We start from the raw sequence: 27,076 nt of genomic DNA, 5'->3' as shown, positions 1-27,076 counted from the left end.
TGTCAGCTGTGTGACTTTGGGCAAGTCACTTAACTTCTCTGTGCCTCAGTTCCCTCATCTGTAAAATGGGGATTAAGACTGTGAGCCCCAGGTGGGACAACCTGATTCCCCTGTGTCTACCCCAGCGCTTAGAACAGTGCTCGGCACATAGTAAGCGCTTAACAAATATCAACATTATTATTATTATTATTATTATTATATGGGTAAAGCGTCAGTGCCGAGAAAGACGAAATCAAGGTACAGTGAGTAGGTTGGTCTTAGGGGAGTTTGTGGGTTGGGTTGTAGGAGGAGAGAAACAACGTAAAATAGGAGAAGCAGGGTGGCTTAGTGGAAAGAGCATGGGCTTGGGAGTCAGAGGATGTGGATTCTAATCCTGGCTCCTCCACTTGTCAGCTGAGTGACTTTGGGCTGGAGGGATGATGAGTGGGGGAAACTGTCTTTAGGGAGGGAGAAGCGATGGAGTCAGAAGCACAAGTAGAGGGAATAGCCAACTGTCAAATCACCTCTTGAAAGATGGCAGGGAAGGATGAAGAATCACTGGCCCAGTAGGGCTGACCAGTCAATCAATCAACCTTATTTATTGAGTGCTTATTGTTTGCAGAGCACTGTATTAAGTGCTCAGGAGAGAATAATATAGCAATTGGTAGACACATTCCCTGTCCACAATGAGCTTACAGTCTAGAGGGGGAGACAGACATTAAATTAAATGAATAAATTATAGATATGTATGTGAGTGCTTTGGGCTTGATAGAGGGGTGAACAAAGTGTGCAAATTGAAGTGCAAGGGCAATGAAGAAGAGAGTGGGAGAAGAGGAAATGAGGGCCTAGTCAGGGAAGACCTCTTGGAGGAGGTGTGACTTTGATAAGGCTTTGACCAAGCCCAATCAGTCACTCTTAGAACTCACCGGAGCGACAGTGCCAGCAGCCCAGACCATAATGGCTGCCATGGTTAACCCCGAGGCTCCCACTCACAGCCAGGGAAGTCTCTGCAGGAACCCTGGACTATCTCTACTTGCAAGTGATCTGGATACAAGAGCTATCTCTGCAGGTGGCTAAACATACAAACCCAATTTGGCCTCAGTTATCCAAGTATTTCAGTTCCCTAACCCAGCACCAGAAAAGAGATATCAGGCCAAGTGATCTAAAGGATATGACTATCATCTCCCTGGCTAGGAGGTATAAAAGGTCCATGAATTAGCACAAGATACCAAAGTCCCTCTCTCCCCTTGCCTGACTGGGGCTAGCTAGTAGGCTTCAAGCCAGAGGGAGAAAGCAACCTGACTCCAGACAGGAGAAGTCACTCACTGAAAGTAAATTTTTTTGGCCTTAATTGTCTGGATAAATGCTGCAGATTACATAGCAACCATGGAGATTCTGGAACATCAGGGATCCGGCTTGGAACTGCAGTCCCAAAGCCGCTGGACCGGGATAAAAAATTCCAGGGTGGGGGCACTTACCTGGGGAGAACCTGGTCACCACATTGTCTCTAAAGGTCCCCTTCCTCACACAGCTCTCACTAAATGACATGGCCCAGCCAAGACGCTCAAGAAAGTGCACGTTCATAAATGTTCAGATTTATAAAGCTTTGAGCTACGAACGCCTGTTTCCAGGTAGTTCCTTTTATTGCTGTTTTAGAAATCCATTCCAATTAGAGGGCAATATTACAGCTCCCAGCCCAAGTGGCAGGCCCCAAGCAGAAGCCTGGTGCTCGGTGTCCCCACAGGTGGAAACTTATGAGCACAGCTAACCTCCTAAAGCATTTTATAATAATCATATTTCTTATGAAGCTTTAGTTTAGCTTCTTTCAAATTAAATCTCAGCAATAAAAAAAAATCAATATGCCATCACTGGAAAACTTGGGTTTCATTCCGTTTGGCACATCATTGAGTTTTCCACATCCTCCCTCCCTCCTCCCACCCCGAGACCTGAAAACCCCTTCCACATGGGGCTCTGGCTTTAGGGACAGATGCTGATGGAATTCCTAGCAGGGTAGAGGGTGGGGGTAGACAGACCAGGCCAACCCATCCAGACTCCAGCCTTCTATCTTGGACATGAGTCCTACATCAACAGAACAGAGAAGGTCCTCCAGGGAAAGGCCTTCCCCAATCCCAGCTCACTTTCAGGAAACCTTTCTTCCAGACCAAAACAAATTCCTCCTCTTGACCTGGGGTTTCTCCTCATCCCTCCTCCTGGGTCAGCACCTCTTATGAAACAAGTGTATCTCTCCCTGCTGTCTGCCCTTGAGGAGAACTCTGCTGGTTCCTCCTCAGTGAGATTTTCTTTCATTCCTATTTCTCTTTTTCTCACAGAGAATCCTTCTGACCCAGGACCCTGAGTAGTGGGTTTCGCAGACCTGGTGGTGAGGGTGTGAAAAGAGGGCAGATGACCTCGGGTTTGGTATCAGCGACACATGATTTCAACCAAACCGATCTACTCCCGTGCCCTTCTCCCTTCCCACCAACGGACGGATCCATTTCTGTTTGTGGCTCCGGCTGCCGGTGCCCCAGAGTGGGCCTGGGAAGATACGCACATCACCCGTGCCAATAGCCAAAGGCAAATCACCTGGACTGGCTCCTCACCAACCAGCCGCATCACCTCTCGGTGGGAGGGTTCTGGAGCAGGTCTGTCCATAGATGGCCCCACCGGGGGCCTGTAGGCTGGGACGACCCCTACCCCAGCCCAGCCCTATCCTTGGGGACCTGAGTTTCTCAGCTGGAGCCCATTGCATGTTTATTCATAAATTAAGTCATCAGCAACAATCTGGATCAGGGCAGGGGAACCTACCACCCCAGGAATCCGGACCTCCTGCCTCTCCTCCAGCTACCGGGTTGCAGGGGGCCAAATGGCCACCATGGGGACACGTCTAAAGCCTGAGACCTCTCAAGCCTGCTTGTTTGCAGGACTTGGGTATCAGGATGAAATAAGGGGTGGTAGGTCTTACCTCCTCTCTGCCCAGCCCAGAACAGAGAACTGGGGATTGAACTTCTCTGTCTGGACCTTGGGACCTTTCTCTGCTCCTCCAACCATCTCCCTCAGATTCCCTAGTGGCTGCAGGCCTGCTGGCCAGCACCTGCTCTACTGTCCTCTCTGGGCCAGCAATTAATCGGCCCTGCACTGGCTAATTAGCAGGGTTAATGATGATTGCTGTTTGCTTCAACTTCTAGAGAGAAAGGTGGTGCCAACTGCTCTGAATCATAGTCTACAAGGGGACTCTTGGGCCCTGCCTCCCAGCTCTATTCAGGTTTGGTTACACGCTGTGGTCACAGCTAGGGCTTGACCTCTGGAGTTCTAATACCATTTATCTCCTCCCCTGACTCACCTAGTCCAGGGCCCAGGCAGGCCAGGTGCTGGGCATGGCAAGGTCTCAGAGGATGTAATGCTTGGCTCAACCTGCACCAGACCTCTGGGATGCTGGAAAAATGTGGGCCTGGTGTGAGGCTCTCTCCTCTTTTTCTACTGGCCTTCTGCCCTGGGCTGGGGAGGCTGACCAAAACAGAGGTGGGCAGGACAGGAAGACCAGAAGCCTGGGTCTCATTCCTGTTGGGGGTTTTCCATCACACAAACAGAGGGAATCCCACTCCAGGTGTCGATCGATGAGAGCGCTCCTACCTTGCAGCTGACTACTCTGGGCAGGAGAAGCCTTCATTTCCCAGGTGGCACTGTCCCCTGCCTGGGCCCAGCCCAGAAACCGTGCCTGTGAAAATGCCTTATCTCAGTCCAATCCTGACCTTCCCATTGAAGCCTTTGCCCCAGACCAGGCAGCCAAGGTGAGAAAGCAGTGTTCAAGGAGGAAGGGACCTTGCCAACATGCCCCCGGCCCCCATCATCCCACACCGACACCCTCTCATCTCCCGCCAATACCACCCCACCCGAGGTACCCCACCGCCCCTCCTCCATCCCAGGCTAATGACATCCTCCATCCCAAGATACTCTCTGAACCCCAGTGGATTCCTCTCTTGCCTGAGAACTGCCGCCATGAACAAGCCCGGTGCAAAAGCCTCGTCGCTAGCCTGGGCCGATCTATTATCTCCCGAGTGCGACCATTATACATCATCCGCGCCTTCTCCTAGCAAAATGTGTCATCACCTGCGCTGTCCGCCCTTCCAGGCCTATCCCGTCCTAAAACACAGTAATACTGGGGGATTAGGTGCTCAAAAACTCATTATGAAAATGGCCCACTCCGCTTCTTTAAAGGTGATATTTCATAAAATATCCTATGCCAAGCTCGTGACTCAATCACTCTTTTTAATAGCGGCAGAGCAGCCAGAAAATAAAGTATTCATGAAGATTGAAGAAGATGATCCCATGAACTTCAATTTAATTGGTGCAAATTAAAACGATCCATCTTTCCGCGCTGTCCGTCTAGCTCCAATCATCACCGCGCCGCACGTCCACCGCCCTGATTACAATTATCTTTTAATAGGAAAACTTGTCAGTTTGGGTGTGATTTACATAAGCTTGAACAAACTTGCTGGGATCATGTAGGGTTTCAATGTGCCCATCCTTTTCTCTCTCCTCTTTCTTTAAACTCATGTGGCTCAGGAGAGCCTGGACTGGTGGGGGGACGGGGAGAGGTGAGAGACCAGAGTGGTGGTGGGAGAGGGGGAGGGGATGGATTTACTCTGTTACTGCATCTCTGTGAGGGCCTTCCGGCTGGTGGATGGACAGGGAAGCGGGCGGGAACCTTTGTTTCGCCTTCATTGATGACCAGCCCCCCTACCCACTGGGCCCACGGTGCTCATCTCCTGCCTGCGACAATGTTCCTTCAGGCAGGTTCTCACTGTCCTTACAGGCGTCCCTGCCACCCCAAGACCAGATACCCCCTGACCCAGGCTGGCTCCTGGGTTTTTTACTCAGGGGAGAGAGTTTGAGGGGAGCAGCTGGTTGTCTGGGTCCTGGAGAGGTGAGACACCCTCAGGGTTTAACCCCTCAGTGTCCAGGTAAGACTGACTGTAGCCCTGAGAATGAACATTTCTTCTGCCCTGTTCAGGGCCACTCCCTCTCCCTCAAAAGCCTGGGGAGTTCCCACTAAAAGATTCTTTTTCCTGGGACATTCAGATCCACCTAAGAAAGCCATGTGAGGAGATGGTTTTGATGACTTCAGATGTTCTGGTCACTGACAGTAGGGACTGGCTTCTGCCACCACCAAAACCCAGCTCTGGCCACCTGCCCTCCCCCAGCCCAAGCCTCAGGCCCTCCCTCCCCCAGCTCAGGCCTCTGCTCATTACTCCTCTAACCCAGTACTCCTGCCCTCCCTCCCCCTGCCCAAGCCTCCTGCCCTCCCTCCCTGTTTTCAGGCTCCCTGTTCTCCCTTCCTCCTTGAGCCCAAAACTCCTGCCCTCCCCCAGCCCAGGCCTCTTGCTGTCCCTTTTCCCAGTCCTCCTGCCCTATCCCAAACTAGGCCTCCTGTCTATGATAATAATAACTGTGGTATTAGTTAAGTACTGACTGTGTGCCAGGCATTGTACTAAATGCTGGGGTGAATACAAGCAAATTGGGTTGGACACAGTCCCTGTGTCACTTGGAGCTCACAGTCTTAATATTCATTTTACAGAGGAGATCGCCTCCCTCCAGCCCTGGGCTCCTGCCCTCCCCCAGTCCAGGCTTCCTGTCCTCCCCCAGCCAAAGGCCACCTGCCCTCCCTCCCCCAGCTCAGGATGCTGGGGACCTTTGTCTGCACCCCAGGTTCCATGCAGGTGAGTGACAAGTGGCCTGAAACCATCCATTTTCCAAGCACTGGGAGAGAGCAGGATGGGAAACCGGGGCTGTGGGGAAAGGCGGTGGTTGTGCTGGATTGCCAAGGGACAGGAATAACTCTCCTGGAGATTCATGGAGGGGAAGGGGCCGAGCAGACATAGCTCCCTCATTGCCATCCCTGGGAAAAATTCGTCACTTTAGGGCAAGTGATAGAGCGGCTTGTCAAAGTCCCTGAAATCATCTTCAAAGAAACTCTTTTTGGTTTTTCTGCACCCATAGCGATATACAAAGCAAAATGGCTCAGTGAAAAGAGCACAGGCTTTGGGAGTCAGAGGTCATGGGTTCAAATCCCGGCTCTGCCATTTGTCATCTGTGCGACTGTGGGCAAGTCACTTAACTTCTCTGTGCCTCATTTCCCTCATCTGTAAAATGGGGATTAAGAATGTGAGCCCTACATGGGACAACCTGATTACCCTGTATCTCCCCCAGTGCTTAGAACAGTGCTCTGTACATAGTAAGCGCTTAACAAATACCAACATTATTATTATTATACATGCACACACATGCATTCACATATGCACAGCACACACACATGAACTCACAAAGACAGGCAGTCATCTTACATAGTCACACACACAAGCACACACACACACACACACACTCTACATCAATCTCCGGGTGGGAGTCCTTTTACCGGGCGGCTTCAGACGAGACTCCCTCTCGACCTCATTAAGCCCTCTGCTCATTTTAGAGAATGAATATTAAATAGGAACTGCCTCAGCCTGGGGGAGGGGGTGGCATCACGCAGGAATGAAACTGTGCCCAAGAGGGAAACTGGAAAACGGAAGAGGGGCAAGTGGGGAAGGAGGGAGAAAAGGGAGAGAAGAGGAGAAAGGAGGAAGAGAAGAAAGGAGGAAGAGGAGAGGGAAGTAGGTTGGCATGTTCTTACCATCTGGGAATGAACCTTCCAACCAAACACAAGAATCCAAGTCCCCAGGGACTGAGAACCAGGGCCTCACTTCCCAGGAGTCAGCAGGTGAAATGTCTGTGGCCTCCCAAACCACTGGGCCCTCTCTACCTTGTCCTCTGAACTGCCCAATCCTCCCCCAGTCCCACACAAGTCCACGCTGAAATGAGGTCTCCAATTATGACCAAATCCCTGTGCTGCCTCCTCTCCAGCAGGATGGAACAGATCCGTTCTCCCACAGGAGCCCACCCAGACCCCTGAGTCCCCAGATCCCCCCCATCCTAGAATCTCCCCCATTACTGTAAGACACTGGAAAGGTTACCAGTTAAGACAGTGGTCCCTGGAGCCCTTACCTCAAACTCTCAGAAGGAGAACAAGGAGAGGGCTGGTGTCTGGATACTGGTCTGGATGGCTGGATACTGGTCTGGACAGCTGGATACTGGTCTGGACGGCTGGATCCTGGCCTGTAAAATAGCAGTGACTCTCCTGCAAGAGGTCTCAGTCCTCTTCTATTGTCCCATTTGTCTCACAGAAAGGGAGACTAAAGACTCTGGGCAGAAGAGTTGGGGTTGCCCATGACTCAGGGGAAGGTTTGCTGGGGCCTGGGATGGGTGAGGGTGCACCAGAGAAAAGAGAACCCAAAGCAGTTTGGAAGCTGAAGGGGATGACATTTTCCTTCCTATGACCCAGAATTGACTCTTCCATAATCGTTGGCAAAGAATGTTTGCCAACCTGATTATCTTACCTGATTATCTTGTATCTACCCCAGAATTTCCCCTCTCAGGGTCCCACCTTGAGAGTTTCCAGTACTCTACTAGTCTCGACTATGGGAGGGAGAGTCAAGCAGAGGCTTGTCCATTCCATTCCTAGCTTGGGCAATGGCTAGTGAGTGGAAGGCAATCTGTTACAAGTCAAAACTCACCCGTGCTGGACAGCAGCAGCATGGGAGAGAGTCAAGGGTGAAGACTCAATTTTACTGTGCAGAAGGAGGCAATGGTAAACCACTTCCATATTTTTACCAAGAAAAATTTATGGATACACTACCAGAACGATTAGAGGTGGAGGTGGGGCGTTCTGCGAGAGATTTGTTTGTGGTGTTGCTATGGGTTGGAAATGACTCTATGGCATAAGGCCAGACAAGGCCCCAGAACTTAATACAGTGGTGACACATAGTAAGTGCTAAACAAATACCATTCTAATAAGGAATTTGAGATGCAGGCTAAAGTTACTGTTATCATCAACATCATCATAAGTATTCATTGATGGCTTTCTATTTTAGAAGCATGCAGGAGAAGTAGAAGTTGTGAGCCCTGCCGTTAAGGAATTTACAATCTAATGTGGGAGATAGGAGAGCATACCTGGTAAACTTACAGTGAGAACAAAAGAGAAAACAGATGCTATTGATAACAATAAACATCAGTAAAATTCAATAAATAAGTGTAATAAATAAGCTGATATCAATAAGAGAAGTAGCGTGGCCCATTGGAAAGAGCACGGGCCTGGGTGTCAGAGGAACTGAGTTCTAATTCCAGTTCCACCACGTATACATTGTGAGATTTTAGGCAAGTCATTTGACTTCTCTGTGCTTCAGTTTTCTCTTCTATAAAATGTGGATTAAATTCTACTCTATCCTACTGAGACTGTGAGTCCCATGTGGAACAGGGACTGTGTCCAACCTAATTATCTTGTAACTACCCCAACTTAGTATGGTGCTTGGCACAGAGTAACTCTTAACAAGTACCATTAAAAAAGTACTAAGGTGTTAAAGATGGCTGGTCGCAAGACCTTTTCAGGGAGGTGGGATGAGTCTATTAATTTCCCCCTGGAGGAGTGGGTTTTATGAGAGGGTTTATAAGATGGGGAGGGACATAGTTTGATGGATTAAAGAGGGAAGAGAGTTCCATTCAGGGGGACAGTGTGCACTATGTTTGATGATGGGAGAATAACAAGCCAAGTACAATTAGGAGGTTAGCTTGGGAAGAGTGAAGAGTGTGAGCTGGGGTGGAGTGGGAGAAGAGAATAAGAATGTAAGAAGGAGACAGCTAACTGGCGGTAGGTCTTGAATCCGGTTGTCAAGAGTTTCTAATCAATGAAGAGAGAAATGAGCAGCCAACAGAAGACTTTGAGGAGGGTAGTGATGTGTTCTGGACAGCATTTTGGAAGCTAATTTGAGCTAGAAGCCGGAGGCAGGGAGCCAGCGAGGACACTGATGCAGTAGTCCATCTGAGAAATGACAAGGTTTTGGATCAGGTGGTGGCTGAAAGCCTAGAGTGAAAGAGGCAGATCAGAAAATACAGTGGAAGAAAAACCAGTAGGATTTAGACAGACTGAAAATGGGAGGTGAAAGACAGAGAAGTCAGGCTCACCTGACCACCTGTATGTCTCTGGACTGGGCACCCTTGACCTAGTCTGTCCTGGATTGAGGGAGACACTTTTTAATCTTTCAAACTTCCACTCTGATTTCCCCAAGGCTGTGACCGGAAAATAATAATAATGATGGCATTTGTTAAGCGCTTACTATGTGCAAAGCACTGTTCTAAGCGCTGGGGAGGATACAAGGTGATCAGCTTGTCCCAAGTGGGGCTCACAGTCTTAATCCCCATTTTCCAGATGAGGAAACTGAGTCCCAGTTAAGTGACTTGCCCAAAGTCACACAGCTGACAAGCGGCTGAGCAGGGATTTGAACCCATGACCTCTGACTCCCAAGCCCGTGCTCTTTCTTTGCCCCCACCCTTTGCCCCACCACACCCCCAGGTATGAAGGTAGAGTCCCATGTACACATCCTAAATACACCCTCCTTCTTCATGATCCGCAGCTGGAGGATTAGCAGCCTAGAAAACCTTGAGGAATGTGTGTGTGTGTGTGTGTGTGTGTGAATTGGGGTTCCAACATGTCTTCTGAGGGACTAAGATTTAGGGCACCAGCCCAGGAAGCAGAATGGTCTAGTGGAGACCAAGGGCCTGGGAATCAGAGGATATGGGTTCTAATCCGTGCTCTGCCACATATCTGCTGAGTTCATTCATTCATTCATTCAACAGTATTTATTAAGTGCTCACTATGTGCAGAACACTGTACTAAGCACTTGGAACGTACAATTCGGCAAAACAGATAGAGACAATCCCAGCCCAATAGTAGGCTCACAGTCTAAACGGGGGAGATAGAAAAGCAAAACAGAACAAAACAAAACAAGACATCATCAAGATAAATAGAATCGTGGAGACATACACCTCATTAACAAAATAAGTAATATATACAAATAAGCACAGTGCTGAGGGGAGGGGAAGGGGAAAGAGCAGAGGGCGGGGGGAGGGAAGGGGAGGGGAGGAGGAGCAGAGGGAAAGGGGGGCTCAATCTGGGAAGGCCTCCCAGGGGAGGTGAGCTCTTAGTAGGGTTACCTTGGGGAAGTCACTTCACTTCTCTGTTCCTCAGTTACCTCATCTGTGAAATGGGGATTAAGACTGTGAGCCCCAAGTGGGACAGGGACTGTGTCCAACCTGATTAGCATAGATTTACACCAGCACTTAGAAAAGTGTTTGGCACACGGTAAGCACTTAAATACCACAATCATCATTATTATTATTATTTATATTGTCAACTCCAGCTCCCAGGGTTGGGCCGAAGATAAAAGCCACTGCTGAGCCTCCTCAGCCCCTCTTCTCCTCAGCCGAGTGAAACCTCTTTTAACTGCAGCCTCATCTCCCTGCCTGCTCTCAGCCTCCACCATCACAGCTGAGTGAACTCTGTACACCAGAGAAGCAGCGTGGCTCAGCGGAAAGGGCCTGAGCTTGGGAGTCAGAGGTCATGGGTTTGAATCCCGGCTCTGCCACTTGTCAGCAGTGTGACTGTGGGCAAGTCACTTCACTTCTCTGTGCCTCAGTTACCTCATCTGTAAAATGGGGATTAACTGTGAGCCTCACGTGGAACAACCTGATTACCCTGTATCTGCCCCAGCGCTTAGAACAGTGCTCTGCACATAGTAAGCGCTTAACAAATACCAACATTATTATTACACCAGCCAAACTGCTCTCCAGGGACCCAGTTCTGGCTTCCCACTGCCCCTTCTGGGGGACCCCACCCTGTCTTGCTTTCCACCACCCCGGTGGGAAAGACAAACCCATCTCAGGAAAGCTAGTGGCTGCGGTAGTCTTTGCTGTCGCAATGGGGGGGGGGGGATGCTGTGGACTCTGAAATTCACTCCTCAAGTCACAGCTCCTACCTGATTCTGGTTCTGATTTTGTGTCTTGAGTGTTTTCTTCATCTCTTATGCTGTTTGAATGTGTCTGTCTCCTCTCCTCTCCCCAACCTACATTCATGGATTGAGAGTCTCTCAAGAGATAGAGTCTGTGTCTAATTCCCAACTGTATATTCTTTCCTAGAGCTGAGTATAGTGCTCTGCCCTCAGTAAGCACTTAATAAATACCTCTACTCCTCCTCCTCTTCTACAACCAAGCTCCAGCCCAGCCCCCAGCACCCCCAACCCAGTCCTTGAGATCCCTAGGATTTGATGAGATTGGGGATAGGGGTTTTTCCTGTCTAAATTATCTAAATTATCTTGCTCTGACCTAGATTTCCACCCACATCCCTCTCTTTGCCCCTGCCTGCCCCATTCTGCAGCCTCCATCACTCTTGAGTGGCTTGGTTTTCTCCACTACCTCTAATGATTTCTGAATGGAACTCTACCCCAAATTCCTTAGCTTGATCATCTAAATCAATGCCAACCCTCTGCCCATGGTAAGCCATCCAACTGGCCTGGCATCAACTCTCCTGGTTCCATAAATGCATATATATATAAGTGGAAAGATGTAAGCCTGGGAGTCACAGGACGAGGGTTTTAATACCAGCTCTGCCACTTGCTGTGTGGCCTTGGGCCAGCCATTTAATTTATCTGTGTCTCAGTTTCCTCATCTGTAAATGGGGATTAAATACTTGTTCTCCCTCCCCTTTAGACTGTGAACTCTATATGGAATAAAGACTATGCCCCATCTGTTTAGCATAGTGTTTGGCACATAGTAAAAACTTTTCTATTATTATTATTATTATAATCAGCATTTTCATCTGACCTTTTAGTTAGACAACTGTTCCTGTCTGTCTTCAATCCCTGACACTTTGTAATTTGCCAAGCCCCTTTCTGGGGCACAGGGATCAGTAATTCCTCTGATTTCCTTTCCTCTCCTCTGTCCCCTCCTTGCTCACTCACTCTCTTCTTCCTCTCCCTTCCCCTCCCCCCTTCCTAATTCCCTCACTCAGTCCATTGTTTTCTAGGCACTAAAGAGCCTGTCACCCCTGTGGTTCCTTCATCCTCAACTTGTCATCATGGTAGAGGTGGACTGAGTTGCTTTTCAGGTCAGGATGCTGCTGGCTTCTATCTGAGCCATTCTGGAGGGGACCTGCTGCTCTGCTGTGTTGTCCAATGTTGTGCTGTGCTGTGCTGTGCTGTGCTGTGTTGTGCTGTGCTGTGCTGTGCTGTGCTATCCAACCAGCTCCCGAGGGCCAATCCACTGGGCTCCAAACTCTTCACCTGAGCTTCCGAGCCACTCCATCACAGATGATGCAAATCCTTGGTAAATATATGCTAATCACTTATTTTTAATTATAATGTAAATCAGTAATTACTGAATCATTTTAAAGTATTTACATGGGGGTTGTGTGATTTAGACACTAACTTGTTATAAGATATAAAAACTATAAATTATGCTGTAATTAAACCCCAATTTACATGCTAGGACCAAACACAATAATCGTGTGAGCCACAAAATATAAATAATCAGGGAAACCTCTAGTAGTTAATGTGTAATAACAAAATAATTACATGTTTATTTTTTCTCCAAAAGCACAGAGTGTCCTGATATTGTCTTGCCAAGTGAACCCAGCAATTCGAGGAATGGAAAACAAATCTAAAAAAAAGGAGTAACATCAAAATCTTGCAGCTGACGTCTCATCCACCTTTGTTTGTCTGACTGTCAGACTGACTATGGTTCGTGTACTGGGACACAGTTTTTGTTTGGGGGGCTGGTCTTTAATGGCAGGAGGTGAGACTGAATTAAATCAATTGATCAATCAATAATCAAATGTATTTATTGAACTCTTACTGTGTGTGCAGAGCACTGTACTAAGTGCTTGGGAGTATAGTGTAACAGAGTTGGTAGACACATTTCCTAACCAAAAGGACCTTACAGTCTAGCAGGAACTTATGAAAGAAAGAATAATAACAACAAGAGTTGTGGTATTCGTTAAGTGCTTACCACGTGCCAAGCACTGTACAACGTGCTGGGATAGATACTTAGGTCCCACATGGAGCTCATGGTCTAAGTTGGGAGGAAAACAGGTATTGAACCCCATTTTGCAGATGAGAGAACTGAGGCACAGAGAAGTTAAGTGACTTGCCCAAGTTCACACAACAGGAATATAGTGGGGGTGGAATTAGAACCCAAGTCCTCCGATTCCCAGGCCTGTGGTCTTTCCATTAGGTCATGCTGCTTCTCAAGAAATGATAGGAAACACCACAGCCATTTTTACCAGGTGCTAGCTTCCCCCACATTTTCCCTGAAAAAATAACACTTCTGCAAGTCTCTGGCTAGAACCAATTCCTTTCCCCACCTATTCAAAATCTTCCCCTCTGGATAACACATCACTCACCCAGTGGACCACTAGGGCCAAGGGAGCCTGTGGCAGGGCTTGTCATGAGCCTCTCCTGTAAGATCTGATGGAGTGGGACACTTTCCCACCGACAACCCTAAGGGGGACTGGTCTGACCAGAGTAGAGGTGGCCAATAGGCTCTTTCATTAATTCATTCAATCGTATTTATTGAGTGCTTACTGTGTGCAAAGCACTCAACTAAGCGATGGGGAGAGTACAATATGACAACAAACAGACACATTCCCTGCCCACAACAAGCTCATAGTCTAGAGGGGGAGACAAACATTAATATACATAAACAAATAAATACATAAGTGACAGATATATTACCTCTGTGCTGTAGGGATGGGAGGGAGGATGAATGAAAGGAAAAAGTCAGGGCGATGCAGAAGGGAGTGGGAGAGGAGGAAAGGAGGGGAGGGCTTAATCAGGGAAGGCTTCTTGGAGATGTGTCTTCAGTAAGGTTTTGAAGTGGGGGAGAGCAATTATCTGTCTGATAGGGTGAGGGAGGGCTTTCCAGGACAGAGGTAGGATGTGGGCAAGAGGTTGGAGGTGAGACAAGATAGAAGTACAGTGAAAAGGTTAGCAATAGAGGATAGAAGAGTGTGGGCTGGGTTGTAGTAGAAGAGTAGCAAGGTGAGGTAGGAGGGAGCAAGGTGACTATATGCTTTAAAGCCAAAGGTGAGGAGTTTCTATATGATGAGGAGGTGGATGGGAAATCACTGGAGTTTCTTAAGGAGTGGGGAAACAGGGTCTGATCATTTCTGAAGGAAAATGATCTGGGCAGCAGAGTGGAGTTTGGATTGGAGTGGGGAGAGAGTGGGGAGAGTGGGAAGACTGTATCAACAAGGAGGTTGATATACTAATCCAGGTGGGATGGGATAAGTGCTTGCATTAATGTGGTAGTTTAGATGGAGAGGAAAGGGGACAGATTTTGAGTATATTATGAAAGTAGAACTGACAGGATTTAGTGATAGGTTGAATATGTGTTAAATGAGAGGGAGGAGTCAAGGAAAATGCCAAGTTTACGGACTTGTGAGACAGGAAGGATGGTGGTGCCATCAACAGTGACGGGAAAGTGAACAGGAAGACAGAGTTTGGATGGGAAGATAAGAAGTTCAGTTTGAGGTGACAGGAGGACATCTAAGTAGAGATGCCTTTAAGGCAGGAGGAAATGTGAGCCTGCAGAGAGGAAGAGAGATCAGGGCTGGGGTGTAGATTTGGGTGTCATCAGCATAGAGGTGATAGTTATAGTTGGGTGAGTGAATGAGTTTTCCAAGGAAGTGGGTGTATATGGAAAAAAGAAGAGGACCCAGAATCTAATCTTGAGGGACACCCACAATTAGGCTATGGGAGGCAGAGGAGGAGTCTGCGAAAGAGACTGAGAATGAGTGGCCAGAGATACGAGAGGAGAATCCGGAGAAGACAGTATCAGTGAAGCAAAGGTTGGATAATGTTTCCAGGAGAAGGAGGGGTCAACACTATCAAAGGCAGCTGAAAGGTCAAGAAGGATTAGGATGGAGTAGAGGCTGTTGGATCTGGCCAGAAAGTGGTCATTGGCGGCCTTTGAGAGGATGGTTTCTGTGGAGTGAAGGGGACAGAAGCCAGATTGGAGAGAAACTTGAGGCAGCGGGTGTAGACAGGTCGCTCAAAGATTTTGGAGAGGAATGGTAGGAGGGAGATGGGGCAATAATGGGAGAGAGCTGTGGGGTCAAGGGAGGTTTTTTTAGGATAAGGGAGACATTGGCATGTTTAAAAGCAGTGGGTAAGAAGCCACTGGAGAGTGAACAGTTGAAGATGGCAGTAAGGGAGGGAAGAAGGGTTAGCGTAAATGTTTCGATGAGGTGTAAAGGAATGGGGTTGGATGCAAAGGTCTCTAGCCATGGCTCAGTCTCCAGAGGGGACTGACTCCTGGTGGGGTTTGAAGAACCATAGTACCCAAGGGGCTATCTGTTGGTAGAGGGAAGAACTCTAGTCTAAGTCACTCACTGATCATGGTGATGCCACAGCCATTCATTCAGTACAGGAGGGTGTGCCAGCGGGGCATGGGACCCAGTGGACAAGAAGCATTCTGGATGAGGGGACAGATCCTGAGGTGACCAATTTAGCCAATTAGCCTGGGACCCCTTCACTGGTGTCTGGAGAAGCTCTCATTCTCCCAAGGGAAAAGGGAAAATGGTGGTGTAGCTTCATTCATTCGTTCAATCATATTTATTGAGCATTTACCGTGTACAGAGGACTGTACTAAGCACTTGGGAAAGTATAATACAACAATAAACTGTGATATTCCTTGCCCACAACAAGCTTACAGTTTGGGGCGGGCGGGGAGAGACAGACATCAGTACAAATAAATAAAAGTGCTGTAATAAGCCTCATAAGTGCTGTGGGGCTGGGAGGGGGAAAGAGCAAAGGGAGCAAGTCAGGGCAAAGCACAAGGGAGTAGGAAATGAGGAAAGGTGGGGCTTAGTCTGGGATGACCTCTTGGAGGAGATGTGCCTTCAATAAAGCTCTGAAGCAGGGGAAAGTGGTTGTCTGTCAGATTAGAGCAGGGAGGGTGTGCCAGGACAGAGGCAGGACACGGACTGGGGGTCAGCAGAGAGACAGACGAGATGGAGGCACAGTGAGAAGATTAGCATTAGAGGACCAAAGTGTGCGGGCTGCATTATAGGAGAGAAGCAATGTGATGCAGGAGGGGGAGAGAAGAGAGGTGAGGTAGGAGGGCACAAGATGGAGTGCTTTAAAGCCAATAGTGAGGAGTTTTTGCCCCTGGTTCTTCCCAGGTAGGAGGTGGTAGGGGCAGTTGGTACCCTTATTGGCATGAAAGCATTAAATTTGTTGCATCCATGTGGAAAATGGCAGGATGGGGCCAATCAGTGCTGATGAACATTAAGTGTGGGGGGCGATTTAAGTGGTGTATACATCACCTCTCTCATTACTGGGCCCAGCCCGCTGGTAATATCCTTTTATCGATCTCACACATTCCTCCTTGGCCACATCCCTGAGGAAGTGGCGGTGAAGGACACCGTAAGCGTGCGGCTATCAGAGACACAATCTTTCAGCGCTTTAATAACCCTGCCAGCCGTCAGCGCCTCCCGGCCCCGGGAACTGGCTCCGTCAGCGCTTTAGAAGGTGCAGTCCCTAAAATCCTTCTAAATCTTCCCCTCCCCACCCTGCCCCACCCAGCCTCAAAATGGGCCTTCCTACCCAGCCACCCCACCCTGGCCCCCCCCGGCCCCTCCCTCCCTTCCAGATGCCTACTTTTATAAATGGCACTTTAGCCCTAAAACCAGCAATTGTTTGGACAATTTAGAGTCAGAGCAATGTGGAAATCCATATATGGATTTTGTATTCAAGTCTTGGTATTCTTTATTACGCCCACGTGAGCGAGCAGCGGCTGAGCTGTGAGGCCTGCCATTAATTAGGGGTGTTCATTAGCACCCATCGAAGGGAACAGGTAAGGGAGGTTTGGCTTTAGCCCAAACTCTCTAGGGCCACGAGTGTCCCTCTTTCTTCTGAGGTGAAGCAGCACAGACTTCATGTGGGCAGGGTCAGAGACAACTGAAGAGTTTCCAGTGTGCCCATTATGGGCAGAGAATATGTTTATTTGTTGTAATATTGTATTCTCCCAGGTGCTTAGTACAGTTTTCTGAATACAGTAAGTGGTCAATAAATATAACTGACTGTGACTGACTGAGAAGGTCTCCCTGGGATAGATGTTTGTGCGTTTGCTGCTTGTGGCTTCGGGACTGGTATGGTATGATTTCTCTTGGGGACGTGAATCTCCTCCTGCCGCCTGCTCTAAGAGGACTCTGATTACTGTCAGGCATCGGCCTGGCTGGTCCGTGTCCCAGCTGTGAGATGTTTGCCTACAGTCCACCACGGGAGGCTGGGCCTCGATGTCTTTAGAACATGGAGCTGAAAGATGCTTGGGTTTGTGAATTTGCCCAGAAATAGAGATGGGGAGGGTATAGGCTCTTCCTGAGGCAGCTCTTTCCAGAAAGTTGTGGGATGCTGTGGGGATAGAGTGGAGTCAAAAGGTCTGGGAGGCATAAGGTCATAATGACAATAATAATAATGATGGTATTCATTAAGCGCTTACTATGTGCCAACCACTCGTCTAAGAACTGGGATAGATACAAGGTAACCAGGTTGTCCCATGTGGGGCTCACAGTCTTAATCCCCATTTTACAGATGAGGTAACTGAGGCACAGAGAAGTTAAGTGACTTGCCCAAGGTCACACAGCTAAGTGGTGGAGTGGGATTAGAACCCACAACCTCTGACTCCCAAGCTTGTGATCTTTCCACTAAGCCACTCTGCTTCTCCACTTGTCTGTTGTGTGAACTTGGGCCAGTCACTTCACTTCTCTGTGCCTCAGTTACCTCATTTGTAAAATGGGGGTTGAGACTGTGAGCCCTATGTGGGTTAGGGACTGTGTCCAACCCGACTTGCTCATAGCCACCCCAGAATTTAGTACAGTGGCTGGAACATAGTAAGCACTTGATGAAAACCACAATTATTATTATTATTCCTCCTTATATGGCTTAGTTTGGAGACAGTAAAGTGCAAAACAACACCCAAGAGAGAAAGAAACAACCACAGTAATCACCTCACCCTCTTTGGACTAGCATTCTTTCACAGCCAAGGCAACCTGCCCATCTCTTGGGCAATGTTCTCTATGGAGTTGCCGGTGCCGTTCATTTTATTACCCTCTTCCCGTTGATTTTGTTTTTCTTGCATAAGCAATGTGGTCAATTCCGCTTTATGTGTTTTATTGTTTCAGATTCATAACCAGCTCAGCAGAGGAAATTTGATTCAGCGTGGATACACGGTAAAGTGCTTTGGTTAATAAAATGCATAAAAAGATGAATAGGAAAAACCATGTCTTTGTAGATATTTTAACACCTTTTTACTGGTTTTTGAGGTTCACAGAGGATTTCAACCTCACAGGCGAGGTACTAGCTTTGGCCAAAATGCAAAAGGCTTGACACTAGGTTGGATCGGGTGAAAGAGATTGTAACAGTCCCGGCCAGAACAACCTTGAACTTCTGACTGGGCTGGCTACAGGGCAGAGACCACATGTGCTGCTGAATAAAGGACAATCCCTGGCCCCTGGAGGGGCTTTCTCAACCCTGCCTTTAGATCACCTGTGCATCTCATTAATTCATTCATTCAATTCATTCACTCATATTTACTGAGCGCTTACTGTGTGCAGAGCACTGTACTAAGCACTTGGAAAGTACAGTTCAGCAACAAAGAGAGACAGGTAGATGTAAGGATGCAAAAAGAGCTGGGACAGACATCTACTTGGGAGTGCTGATGGTGTAGAAAATAGGGGTGGGAGAGACTGTAGTCGACAAAAGGGAAGGAAGGAAGAGTGGGACAGGTAGGCATGAAAAAACAGGCATTTGGCATCACCTCAGAAGTAGTGATGAGTTTCCCTTTTTTCAACAGACAAAGCAATTCACTTGGATTTTTATATTTTTATTTTTCGCTTTGTTTTAACTCCTACTTATCAACAAACTGGAAATTGGTTAACACAGTCTAAGAGAAGAGCAATAGCAGGTGCACACAGAGTAGTTGCTGCTGACCTGTTCATATCTCTCATCTGACTCAACCTCCTGAAGGCAGGGCCAGGGGCTTCTCCTGGGTTCTATTCCTGGCCCCAGCCCTTGTTTTCTGTGTGATCTTGGGCAAATCACTTCACTTCTCTGTGCCTCATTTTCTTCATCTGTAAATTGGGGATTCAATATCTGTTCTTCATCCCATTTAGGCTGTGAACCCCACATGGGACAGGGACTGTATCCGACTTGATTATCTTATATAATAATAATGTTGGTATTTGTTAAGCGCTTACTATGTGCCGAGCACTGTCTAAGCGCTGGGGTAGACATAGGGGAATCAGGTTGTCCCACGTGGGGCTCACAGTCTTAATCCCCATTTTACAGATGAGGGAACTGAGGCACAGAGAAGTTAAGTGACTTGCCCACAGTCACACAGCCGACAAGTGGCAGAGCTGGGATTTGAACTCATGAGCCCTGACTCCAAAGCCCATGCTCTTTCCACTGAGCCACGCTGCTTATATCTACTCAGTTGCTTAGTACAGCTATTTCCACATAGAAAGCGTTTATCAAATACCACAATTTTTATTATTGTTATTCTCTTCTCCCGCAACCCTCCCCTTCAGCAGCCATTCCAGGGCTCTGACCCACTGAACTCCAGACAATCCACAATACAGTCTATCATTATATTTTTCTTATTTGCCTTCTGGGAGGTTCACAGGGAGAGAGAAGGTCAACCTGCCTCCCCACCCCATCCAGGGGGTCTTCCACCATTGGCTGGTCCCTGACCCTTGGCCTGTACCTTGAGCATAGAGACCTCACACTGCAGGACCTAAATGACCCAGGGGGGATCCTACTGTTGTAATCCTCCCATCCTGCCCAGGCAACAGTAACAAGGATTGTGACGACAAGAACAAGCAGCAGAGTCAACGAGCCTACACAGGTATGTCAAGTAAAGCAAAGGCTTTTGGAGATGAGCATCCACAGAGTCACCCTTGTTCCAAGTAAACACTATTTAGGTATTAATCAACCTCCTGCAGCCTGTTCTGGGTTCCAGAGGCTACCAAGGGTTCAGGCAGGGGAGTTCCAGTCATTAGGGGCCTACGAGCCATGTGAGGCATAATATATCAGAAGGGCCAGGAAGTTAGGAAGGGCCTTCTTTCTCACCTCCAATTCACCTCCTAGCTCTACTCACTTGCTTTCAGAGACCAGAACTCCCTTCCCTGAGAAATCTGCCAGATCCCCACTCTCACACATTCAGGGTTTTCCTAAAATCTCACCTCCAACAAGACTTCCCCTTTTTTTTTCTTATGGTATTTGTTAAAAAAAAATGTTGGTACTTGTTAAGTGCTTACTATATGCAGAGCACTGTCATAAGCGCTGGGGTAGATACAGGGAAATCAGGTTGTCCCATGTGAGGCTCACAGTCTTAATCCCCATTTTACAGATGAGGGAACTGAGGCAAGAGAAGTTAAGTGACTTGCCCACAGTCACACAGCTGACAAGTGGCAGAGCCAGGATTCGAACCCATGATCACTGACTCGCAAGCCCAGGCTCTTTCCACTGAGCCACACTGCTTCTCTAAGCCCATAGTATGTGTTAAATACTATTTCAAGTGCTGGGATAGATTATCAGCACCCCAAATCTTTCCACCCCTTCAGGCATCTCTTACATTGATTTATGCCCATCCTCAATATTTGTGTGTCTTTATATGTTTATATGTGCATTCAATTATATTTATTTTGTTTCTACTTCTTGTATATATTTTCATGACTGTCTCACCCCTACATAAGAGTGTAAGCTCCTTGTGGGTGGGAATGGGCTCCTTGGGGCTGTTGTACTTTCCATGGATTTAATACCATGCATTGCTTTAAGGAGGCACTCAAATACCATTTTTGTAATTACTACTATTATAACAAATATCAATCATATTTACTGAGTGCTTACTGTGTGCAGAGCACTATACTAAGCACTTGGGAGAATACATATAACAGAGTAGGTAGACAATTCCTGCCCATAGCAAGCTTACAGTCTAGAGGGGGAGACTGACAATAATAAAAATAAACAAATTACGGATATGTGCATAAGTGCAGTGAGGCTGACTGAGGGGTGACTAAAGAGAGCAAATCCAAGTGCAAGGGTGACTCAGAAGGGAGTGGGAGAAGAGGAAATAAGGGCTTAGTCAGGGAAGGCCTCTTGGGGAGATGAGCCTTCAATAAGTCTTTGAAGTTGGGGAGAGTGACTGTCTAACAAAAAGGATGTCCAAAAGAAAACATCTCAAGTACACAGTAGTGAGGACTTTGGGAGTTCCCCATTGCCACGGAATGGTGACGCCTGGCTTCTCTCCTCTCCTCACAGGGCTCTGCAGCCTCACCCTACCTGCGAGCACCTCTTGTAGCTGTGGAGGAGCAGAGCGGGGCTTATGGGTGGCTGAGTCCCGGGGTTTATAGGCAGTGGGACCTCTGCAGCTGTAGGGTAGAGGCAGGTGAGCCCAGTGAGGGGAGGGAGGCAGAGGGTCTTGCAGGAGGCTGAAAACGGGCACATCTGAACAAAGAATGGCACCCCCAGCCCCTTATTCTGCAGCCCTGTTTTTATTCCATCCCAGGACCCAGCACCACATCAGAGAAAACAATCATACAGCAATGCCCTTATTCCGACAGGATCTCTGACACCGGGTGTCAGGGCCTCCGTGACAGACATCTTTACCTCAGTGGGAGTCCCATCCTGCCAAGAAGCTTCACTCGTCTCTTCAGGGGAGGCTAAGCCAGTGGCCGGTTTCTTCAACTCTTCCAAATGGAGACAGAAAGGAGAAAGGGGGCAGGGGAGGCAGTGGGCCCATTTCTCCCACCCGGTCGTCCTCAAATTCCCTCGACAGATAAGCAAAGGCATTTTTTCAATTCCAGCTGCTCCCTTTGTGGCAGTGAGCAAGGAGCTTTTAAGCCTGCCCCCAACTAGCGGTCCCCCGTCCCTGCAGCCTGGCATAGCACAGAGGTCCTGCCTATCTCAGTGGCAGAGAAATACCACTGATTGACTTATTGATTGATTTATTGACTTTATTTGCCCAAGGCTCCTACGCAGTTTCCAATTGGAAACCCGTCCCCCATGGTCTGTTGCATGGTATATTGCAGGAGATACCTGCAATAGAGAGTGATTCTGCCGGCGTCCAGGGGAAGCTGCCTGGTGGCCCCACAGAAGGCTCTGCTGCAACTGCGTGGGGGAACATGGCTTAATTTCCCCTTCTAAGAGCCTTCTGCAGCTCATCCCTTTAAAAGGGGTTGGGCTGGCTGACGTATCATCAGTCAGACACCCTGGCAAGTAGAGCAACGTTGCCTAACATGGCTAAGGGGCCCTTTCTCAGGGATTTTGGCCAGTCAAGGATTCATCTGTGCTGTGGGGGTCTTAGCAGTGTCAGGATCCTTATGTGCCTAGGGGTCTCATGTGGTCGGGGCCCTTGTGCAGCCGGGGTCCTTGCACCACTGGAGTCCTCACACAGTTGCGGTCCTAATATGGTCACGGCTCTTGTGTGGCTGGGGTCCTCATGACATCAGGGTCTTTGCGTGGCAAGGGTCTTTGTGCAGCCAGGTCCTTGTGCGATTGAGGTCCTCACATGGCTGAGATCCTCGCACTGTCAAAGTCCACACAAGGTGGTGTTCTTGAGAGCAGATGGCTGGGAGAACAGGGCAGGAGGGTCAAGCTGTCACATGGGTTCTAACCAATCCTGAGCTCAGCACCTGGGGGGTGACTGTTGTGGTCCCATTCACCTACATCAATCAGCATGGGGGCACCTCCATATACAAATGTATGCACATGTATTTTAATGCACTTGTACATACACATGTATGTTCACACATGCCTGCCCACACCTACACCCAGAGCCCTGATCCTTTCCAGATGATATATGTTTTCAGCCACAAGTGAAAATCAATACCAATCCTCAAGTGACACCTTAACTCTTTCCTCCAGGGACCTTTTTGGTTTTTTCCTTGATTTCCTAGGTTAACTAAGTACAGCACTCCCACCCAGGATAAGCGACAGACACAATAATCAAAGAACTGTTATCTGGAGGGAGAGCAGTTTGAAAAATTCAGAGCTGATCCTTCTAGCAAATCAAGCAGTCAATCAGTGGTATTTATTGAATGCTTACTGGGTGCAAAGAATTGTAGGAAGTGCTTGGGAAAGTACAGTATAACAGAGTTGGCAGATGCAAACCCTGCCCACAAGAATCTTGCAGTCTACTGGGCGAGATAGACATTAAAATAGATTAGGGATAGGAAATTAGTAGGGTATTAGGATATAAGGGGCTGGGTGAGCATTATTATTATTATTACTGAGTACACAGACAAGTGTCTAGTCAACAGAAAATGGAGGGAAGATAGGGGAAATAAAGACCACCTGGAGGAAATGTGATTTTAGGAGGGTATTGAAGGTATGAAGATTGGTGTACTGTCAGCTGTGAGTGAGGAGAAGTAACAGTTCCGGGAAAAGGATATGAAGAAGCAGCATGACCCACTGGAAAGAGTTTGGTACTAAGAGTCTGAGGACCTGGGTTCTAACCCTGGCTCCACCACTTGTATGTTGTTTATCCTGCTGTTCTAAGCATGGGGGTAGATATAAGGAAATCAGGTTGGACACAGTCCCTGTCCCACATGGGGCTCACAGTCTTAATTCTCATTTTACAGATGAGGTAACTGAGGTGCACAGAAGTTAAGTGACTTGCCCAAGGTTAGGCAGCAGACGTGGCAGAGTCAGGATTAAAATGCATTAAATTTGAGTTGTCAAAGAGATCCCTAGGCAGGAAATAGATTACCTTAACCATAATTCCCTATAATATAATGCCTTCCAAGTTAGCCCTTCACAACCCTCAGTGAAATTGGTGTCCTGTCATTAGACAAAAGCAGAGCCCTACAGAGAATGTGAGCAACCAGGAGAATGTTAGGAAGGCTAGGAGAGACAGCACAACTGTCTCAGGGAGGGATGGTTCGGCTTTCTGAACTAACTCAGGGTGGGAGAGGAATCACCTCACTCTCTAGCAACAGTTGTATACCATCCCCAACCCAAATCTGGAAAATTAGGCAAATTTGTTCTTTTCCTATTCCAGGTGCCCAAAAGAAAGTACGGCCCACCCCCTGAAGAGAGGGGATTGGCTGACATCCACACTGAGCCCAGTGCAACAGGAGGTAAGGTCAACCATTGACTTCTAATGGGACCGTGGTCCTTGTGAATGCTTGGCTCTTGCATTGGTATAGGGGTGGAAAGTGGGGAGGGGGTTTCCATTTTAAAGGATGAGAAGCTGCATAGCTTAGTGGATAGAACACGGGCCTGGGAGTCAGAAGGACCTGGCTTCTAGTCCCGGCTCCAGTATTTATCTGCTGTGTGACCTTGGGCAAGTCACTTAACTTTCTATACACCTCAGTTACCTCATCTTTAAAGTGGGGATTAAGACTGTGAGCTCCATGTGGGAAGGGACCTGTCCAACCATATTACCTTGTATCTACTCTCAAGCTTAGAACAGTGCCAGGAACATAGTAAGCACTTACTGATACCATGATAAAAAAGGATGGCAGCAGGGGCAATGGTAGGGAGAGCTTCTCTGGCTCCCCTGCAGTCCAGTGAGGGTGACAGGGACACCACAGTCCATACTTCACTCTGCTGTCTGGATCATTTTTCTACAAAAATTTTCAGGACATGTCTCCCCACTCCTCAAAAGACTCCAATGGTTGTCCATCCATCGCCACATCAAACAAAAACTCCCCACTATTGGCTTTAAAGCCCTCAATCACCATGCTCCCTCCTTCCTCACCATGATACTCTCCTACTACAACCCAGCCTACTACACTTTGTTCCCTGAATGCCAACCTTCTCATTGTGCCTCAGTCTCACCTACCTCACCACCAACCCCTTGCCCACATCCTGCCACTGGCCTGGAACACCTCCAAATGGCTTTCCCTGACTAAGCCTCACATTTCCTCTTCTCCCACTCCTTTCATCTCCCTGACTTGCTCCCATAGTTATCCAGCCCCATACACTTACTGTAATACATTAATTTTTATTATAATATAAATAATTTTTATTGTAAATATTGTAATGTATTTATTTTTATTAATGTCTGTCTCCCCCACTGTAGACTGTAAGCTTGTTGTGGATATGGAATATGTCTTTATTTCTGTATTGTACTCTCCAAAGCACTTCGTATAGTGCTCTGCACACAGTGAGAGCTCAATAAATACGATTGAATGAATCAATGATGGCACATCCAGCTAAGCAAAACAACGGGAGAAGCAGGTGTGCAGGTCTCCTTTCCCCGGTCCCAGTCTGCATCAGCCCCTGGCTCGGAGCCATGCCTGGGCACCACAGGAACAGATGGCCCTACTGAGGCCAACTGGCACCTTGGCCCACTGCAGCTCAGGCCCTGGGTCACTGCCTCAGATTGGGGTGGAGTCTAGTCTGCGCCCCAGGCACACTCACCAGTGACAGGCAGCCCAACCCTCGAGCTGCCATGGGGTTCCTATCCTGGGAGGCTTGGCCCAGTGCTGAAAACCCCCAGAACCTTTGAGTCTGAAATAATTTGGTCTGGCACAGGAATCCCAACACTAATTCTTTCACCAGAGTCCCATTCCAGACCATCTGGCCTTGATTCCACCCCTGTGGTGTGAATGTGGAGACCCTGGAGTGACCCAGAGGAAATGCATCCTTGCTGGTTTTACTCCCAAGGAGACATGGAAACAATGAGATGAAATGCACCCTTTAAACAACCCTCCCACCCCTGCCAATTCTCTCTCCCTGATGTTGCAGGTGCCAGGTTACTGCAGTGGTGGGGCATCCAAGCAGTCAGCCTGAGTTTTAGAATGGGACTTGTCCCATGGTCTCTTAGGGTAGTGCTTGGCTTGGGAAATTTGACTACCTCAGCCAATGGACAATTTCCAGGAAGCCTTCCAGCTCTGCTCTGCTTGGTTCTCACCTCCAACAGTTCCCCTACACACCTCAGCCTGGGGGCTGCCACTGATGGAGATTTTTCTGCAGTGCTGACAGAGGTAGAAATGAGTCTGATCAATCAACCAATCAATCAACAAAATTCATTGAGCACTTATGGTGTGCAGAGCACTGTATTAACCATTTCGAAGAATGCAGTAGAAATGGAAGAACCAATCCCTGCCTTCAAGGAACTTACAATCTACTGGATTGCTTTGGTCCATGTTCTGAGAGCCAGATTTGGTCAACATGCAATTAGAGTGAAGCAGGAATGTTAACAATGATTCCCTAGAAAAGCCTCAGGAATTTATGAGATCAACAATGGCTGATGAAATTAATATATCTTTCCTTAAGTAAGATTTATCCCAGGAGGCTGCTGGGTGGTGGAATAAACACGTCTCAGAAAAGTGAGGGAGGCGGAACTAGGCCAGAGGTTGGGGAATCTTGGCTCAGAGAGGCAAACAATTGGTTAGACTTTCTTGTATAGAAGTTGGTGTGGTTTTGTCTTTTTTTCCCCTTTTAATGCTGTTCTACCTTTATAAATCAATGGTATGTATTGAGCACTTTCAATATGCAGAACACTATACTAAGCGGTCAAGCAAGTACAATACCTCAGTGTGTTTGATTTCCTGTTCAACAGAACAGACGTGTGGATTTGATGGAGTTAGCTAGTGACCATCTGCCTGGATCTGATTCTCACCTCTCCAGCCTCTCAACACTCACTCAATTTGTTCCCCTGCTCTGGAATTCCCCCCTTCCCAAATCCATCAGACCTTGACTCTCTCCAACTTTGAAGTCCTCCTAAAACCCCACCTCCTCCAGGAAGCCTTCCACAATTAAATTTCCCTACTCAAGTCATACCAACCCAAAAGCTTCCCTTAACACTTACATATTTACATCCAACCTCAGGACTATATACATTCAATTACAATTATGCACTCGATTATTTATTCTGATAGTTCATCCTGGAATAGTCACTGTTCTACCTATTTGGTCTTTGTTCTTCCAATCATATTTATTGATTGTTTAGTAGAGAGTTCTGCACACAGTAAACACTTTACAACAGAGTTGGTAGACACATTCCCTGCCTGATATCAATAAATTACAGATATGTACATAAATGCTATGGGGCTGAGGGAGGAGTGAATTAAAGGAGTCAATCCGGGTGACACAGAAAGGAGTGGGAAAAGTGAAAATGAGGGCTTAGTCAGGGAAGGCCTCTTGGAGGAGATGTGCCTTCACTAAGG

At 47.9% G+C, this 27,076-nt stretch overlaps 1 non-coding gene across 1 annotated transcript; it reads left to right on the top strand.

Annotated features, from left to right (window-relative positions):
• Positions 1-7,438: 7,438 nt before the first annotated feature.
• On the top strand, positions 7,439-7,576 carry LOC114811667. Its single transcript, XR_003759363.1, has one exon. It is a non-coding gene; the product is annotated as a small nucleolar RNA SNORA7 (small nucleolar RNA).
• The last annotated feature ends 19,500 nt before the right edge of the window (positions 7,577-27,076 follow it).

Source organism: Ornithorhynchus anatinus, chromosome 4, assembly GCF_004115215.2.
Source record: "Ornithorhynchus anatinus isolate Pmale09 chromosome 4, mOrnAna1.pri.v4, whole genome shotgun sequence".
Lineage (NCBI taxonomy): Eukaryota > Metazoa > Chordata > Mammalia > Monotremata > Ornithorhynchidae > Ornithorhynchus > Ornithorhynchus anatinus.
The sequence above is the reverse complement of the archived record's forward strand: the minus strand, read 5'-3'. Positions and strand labels throughout refer to the sequence as shown.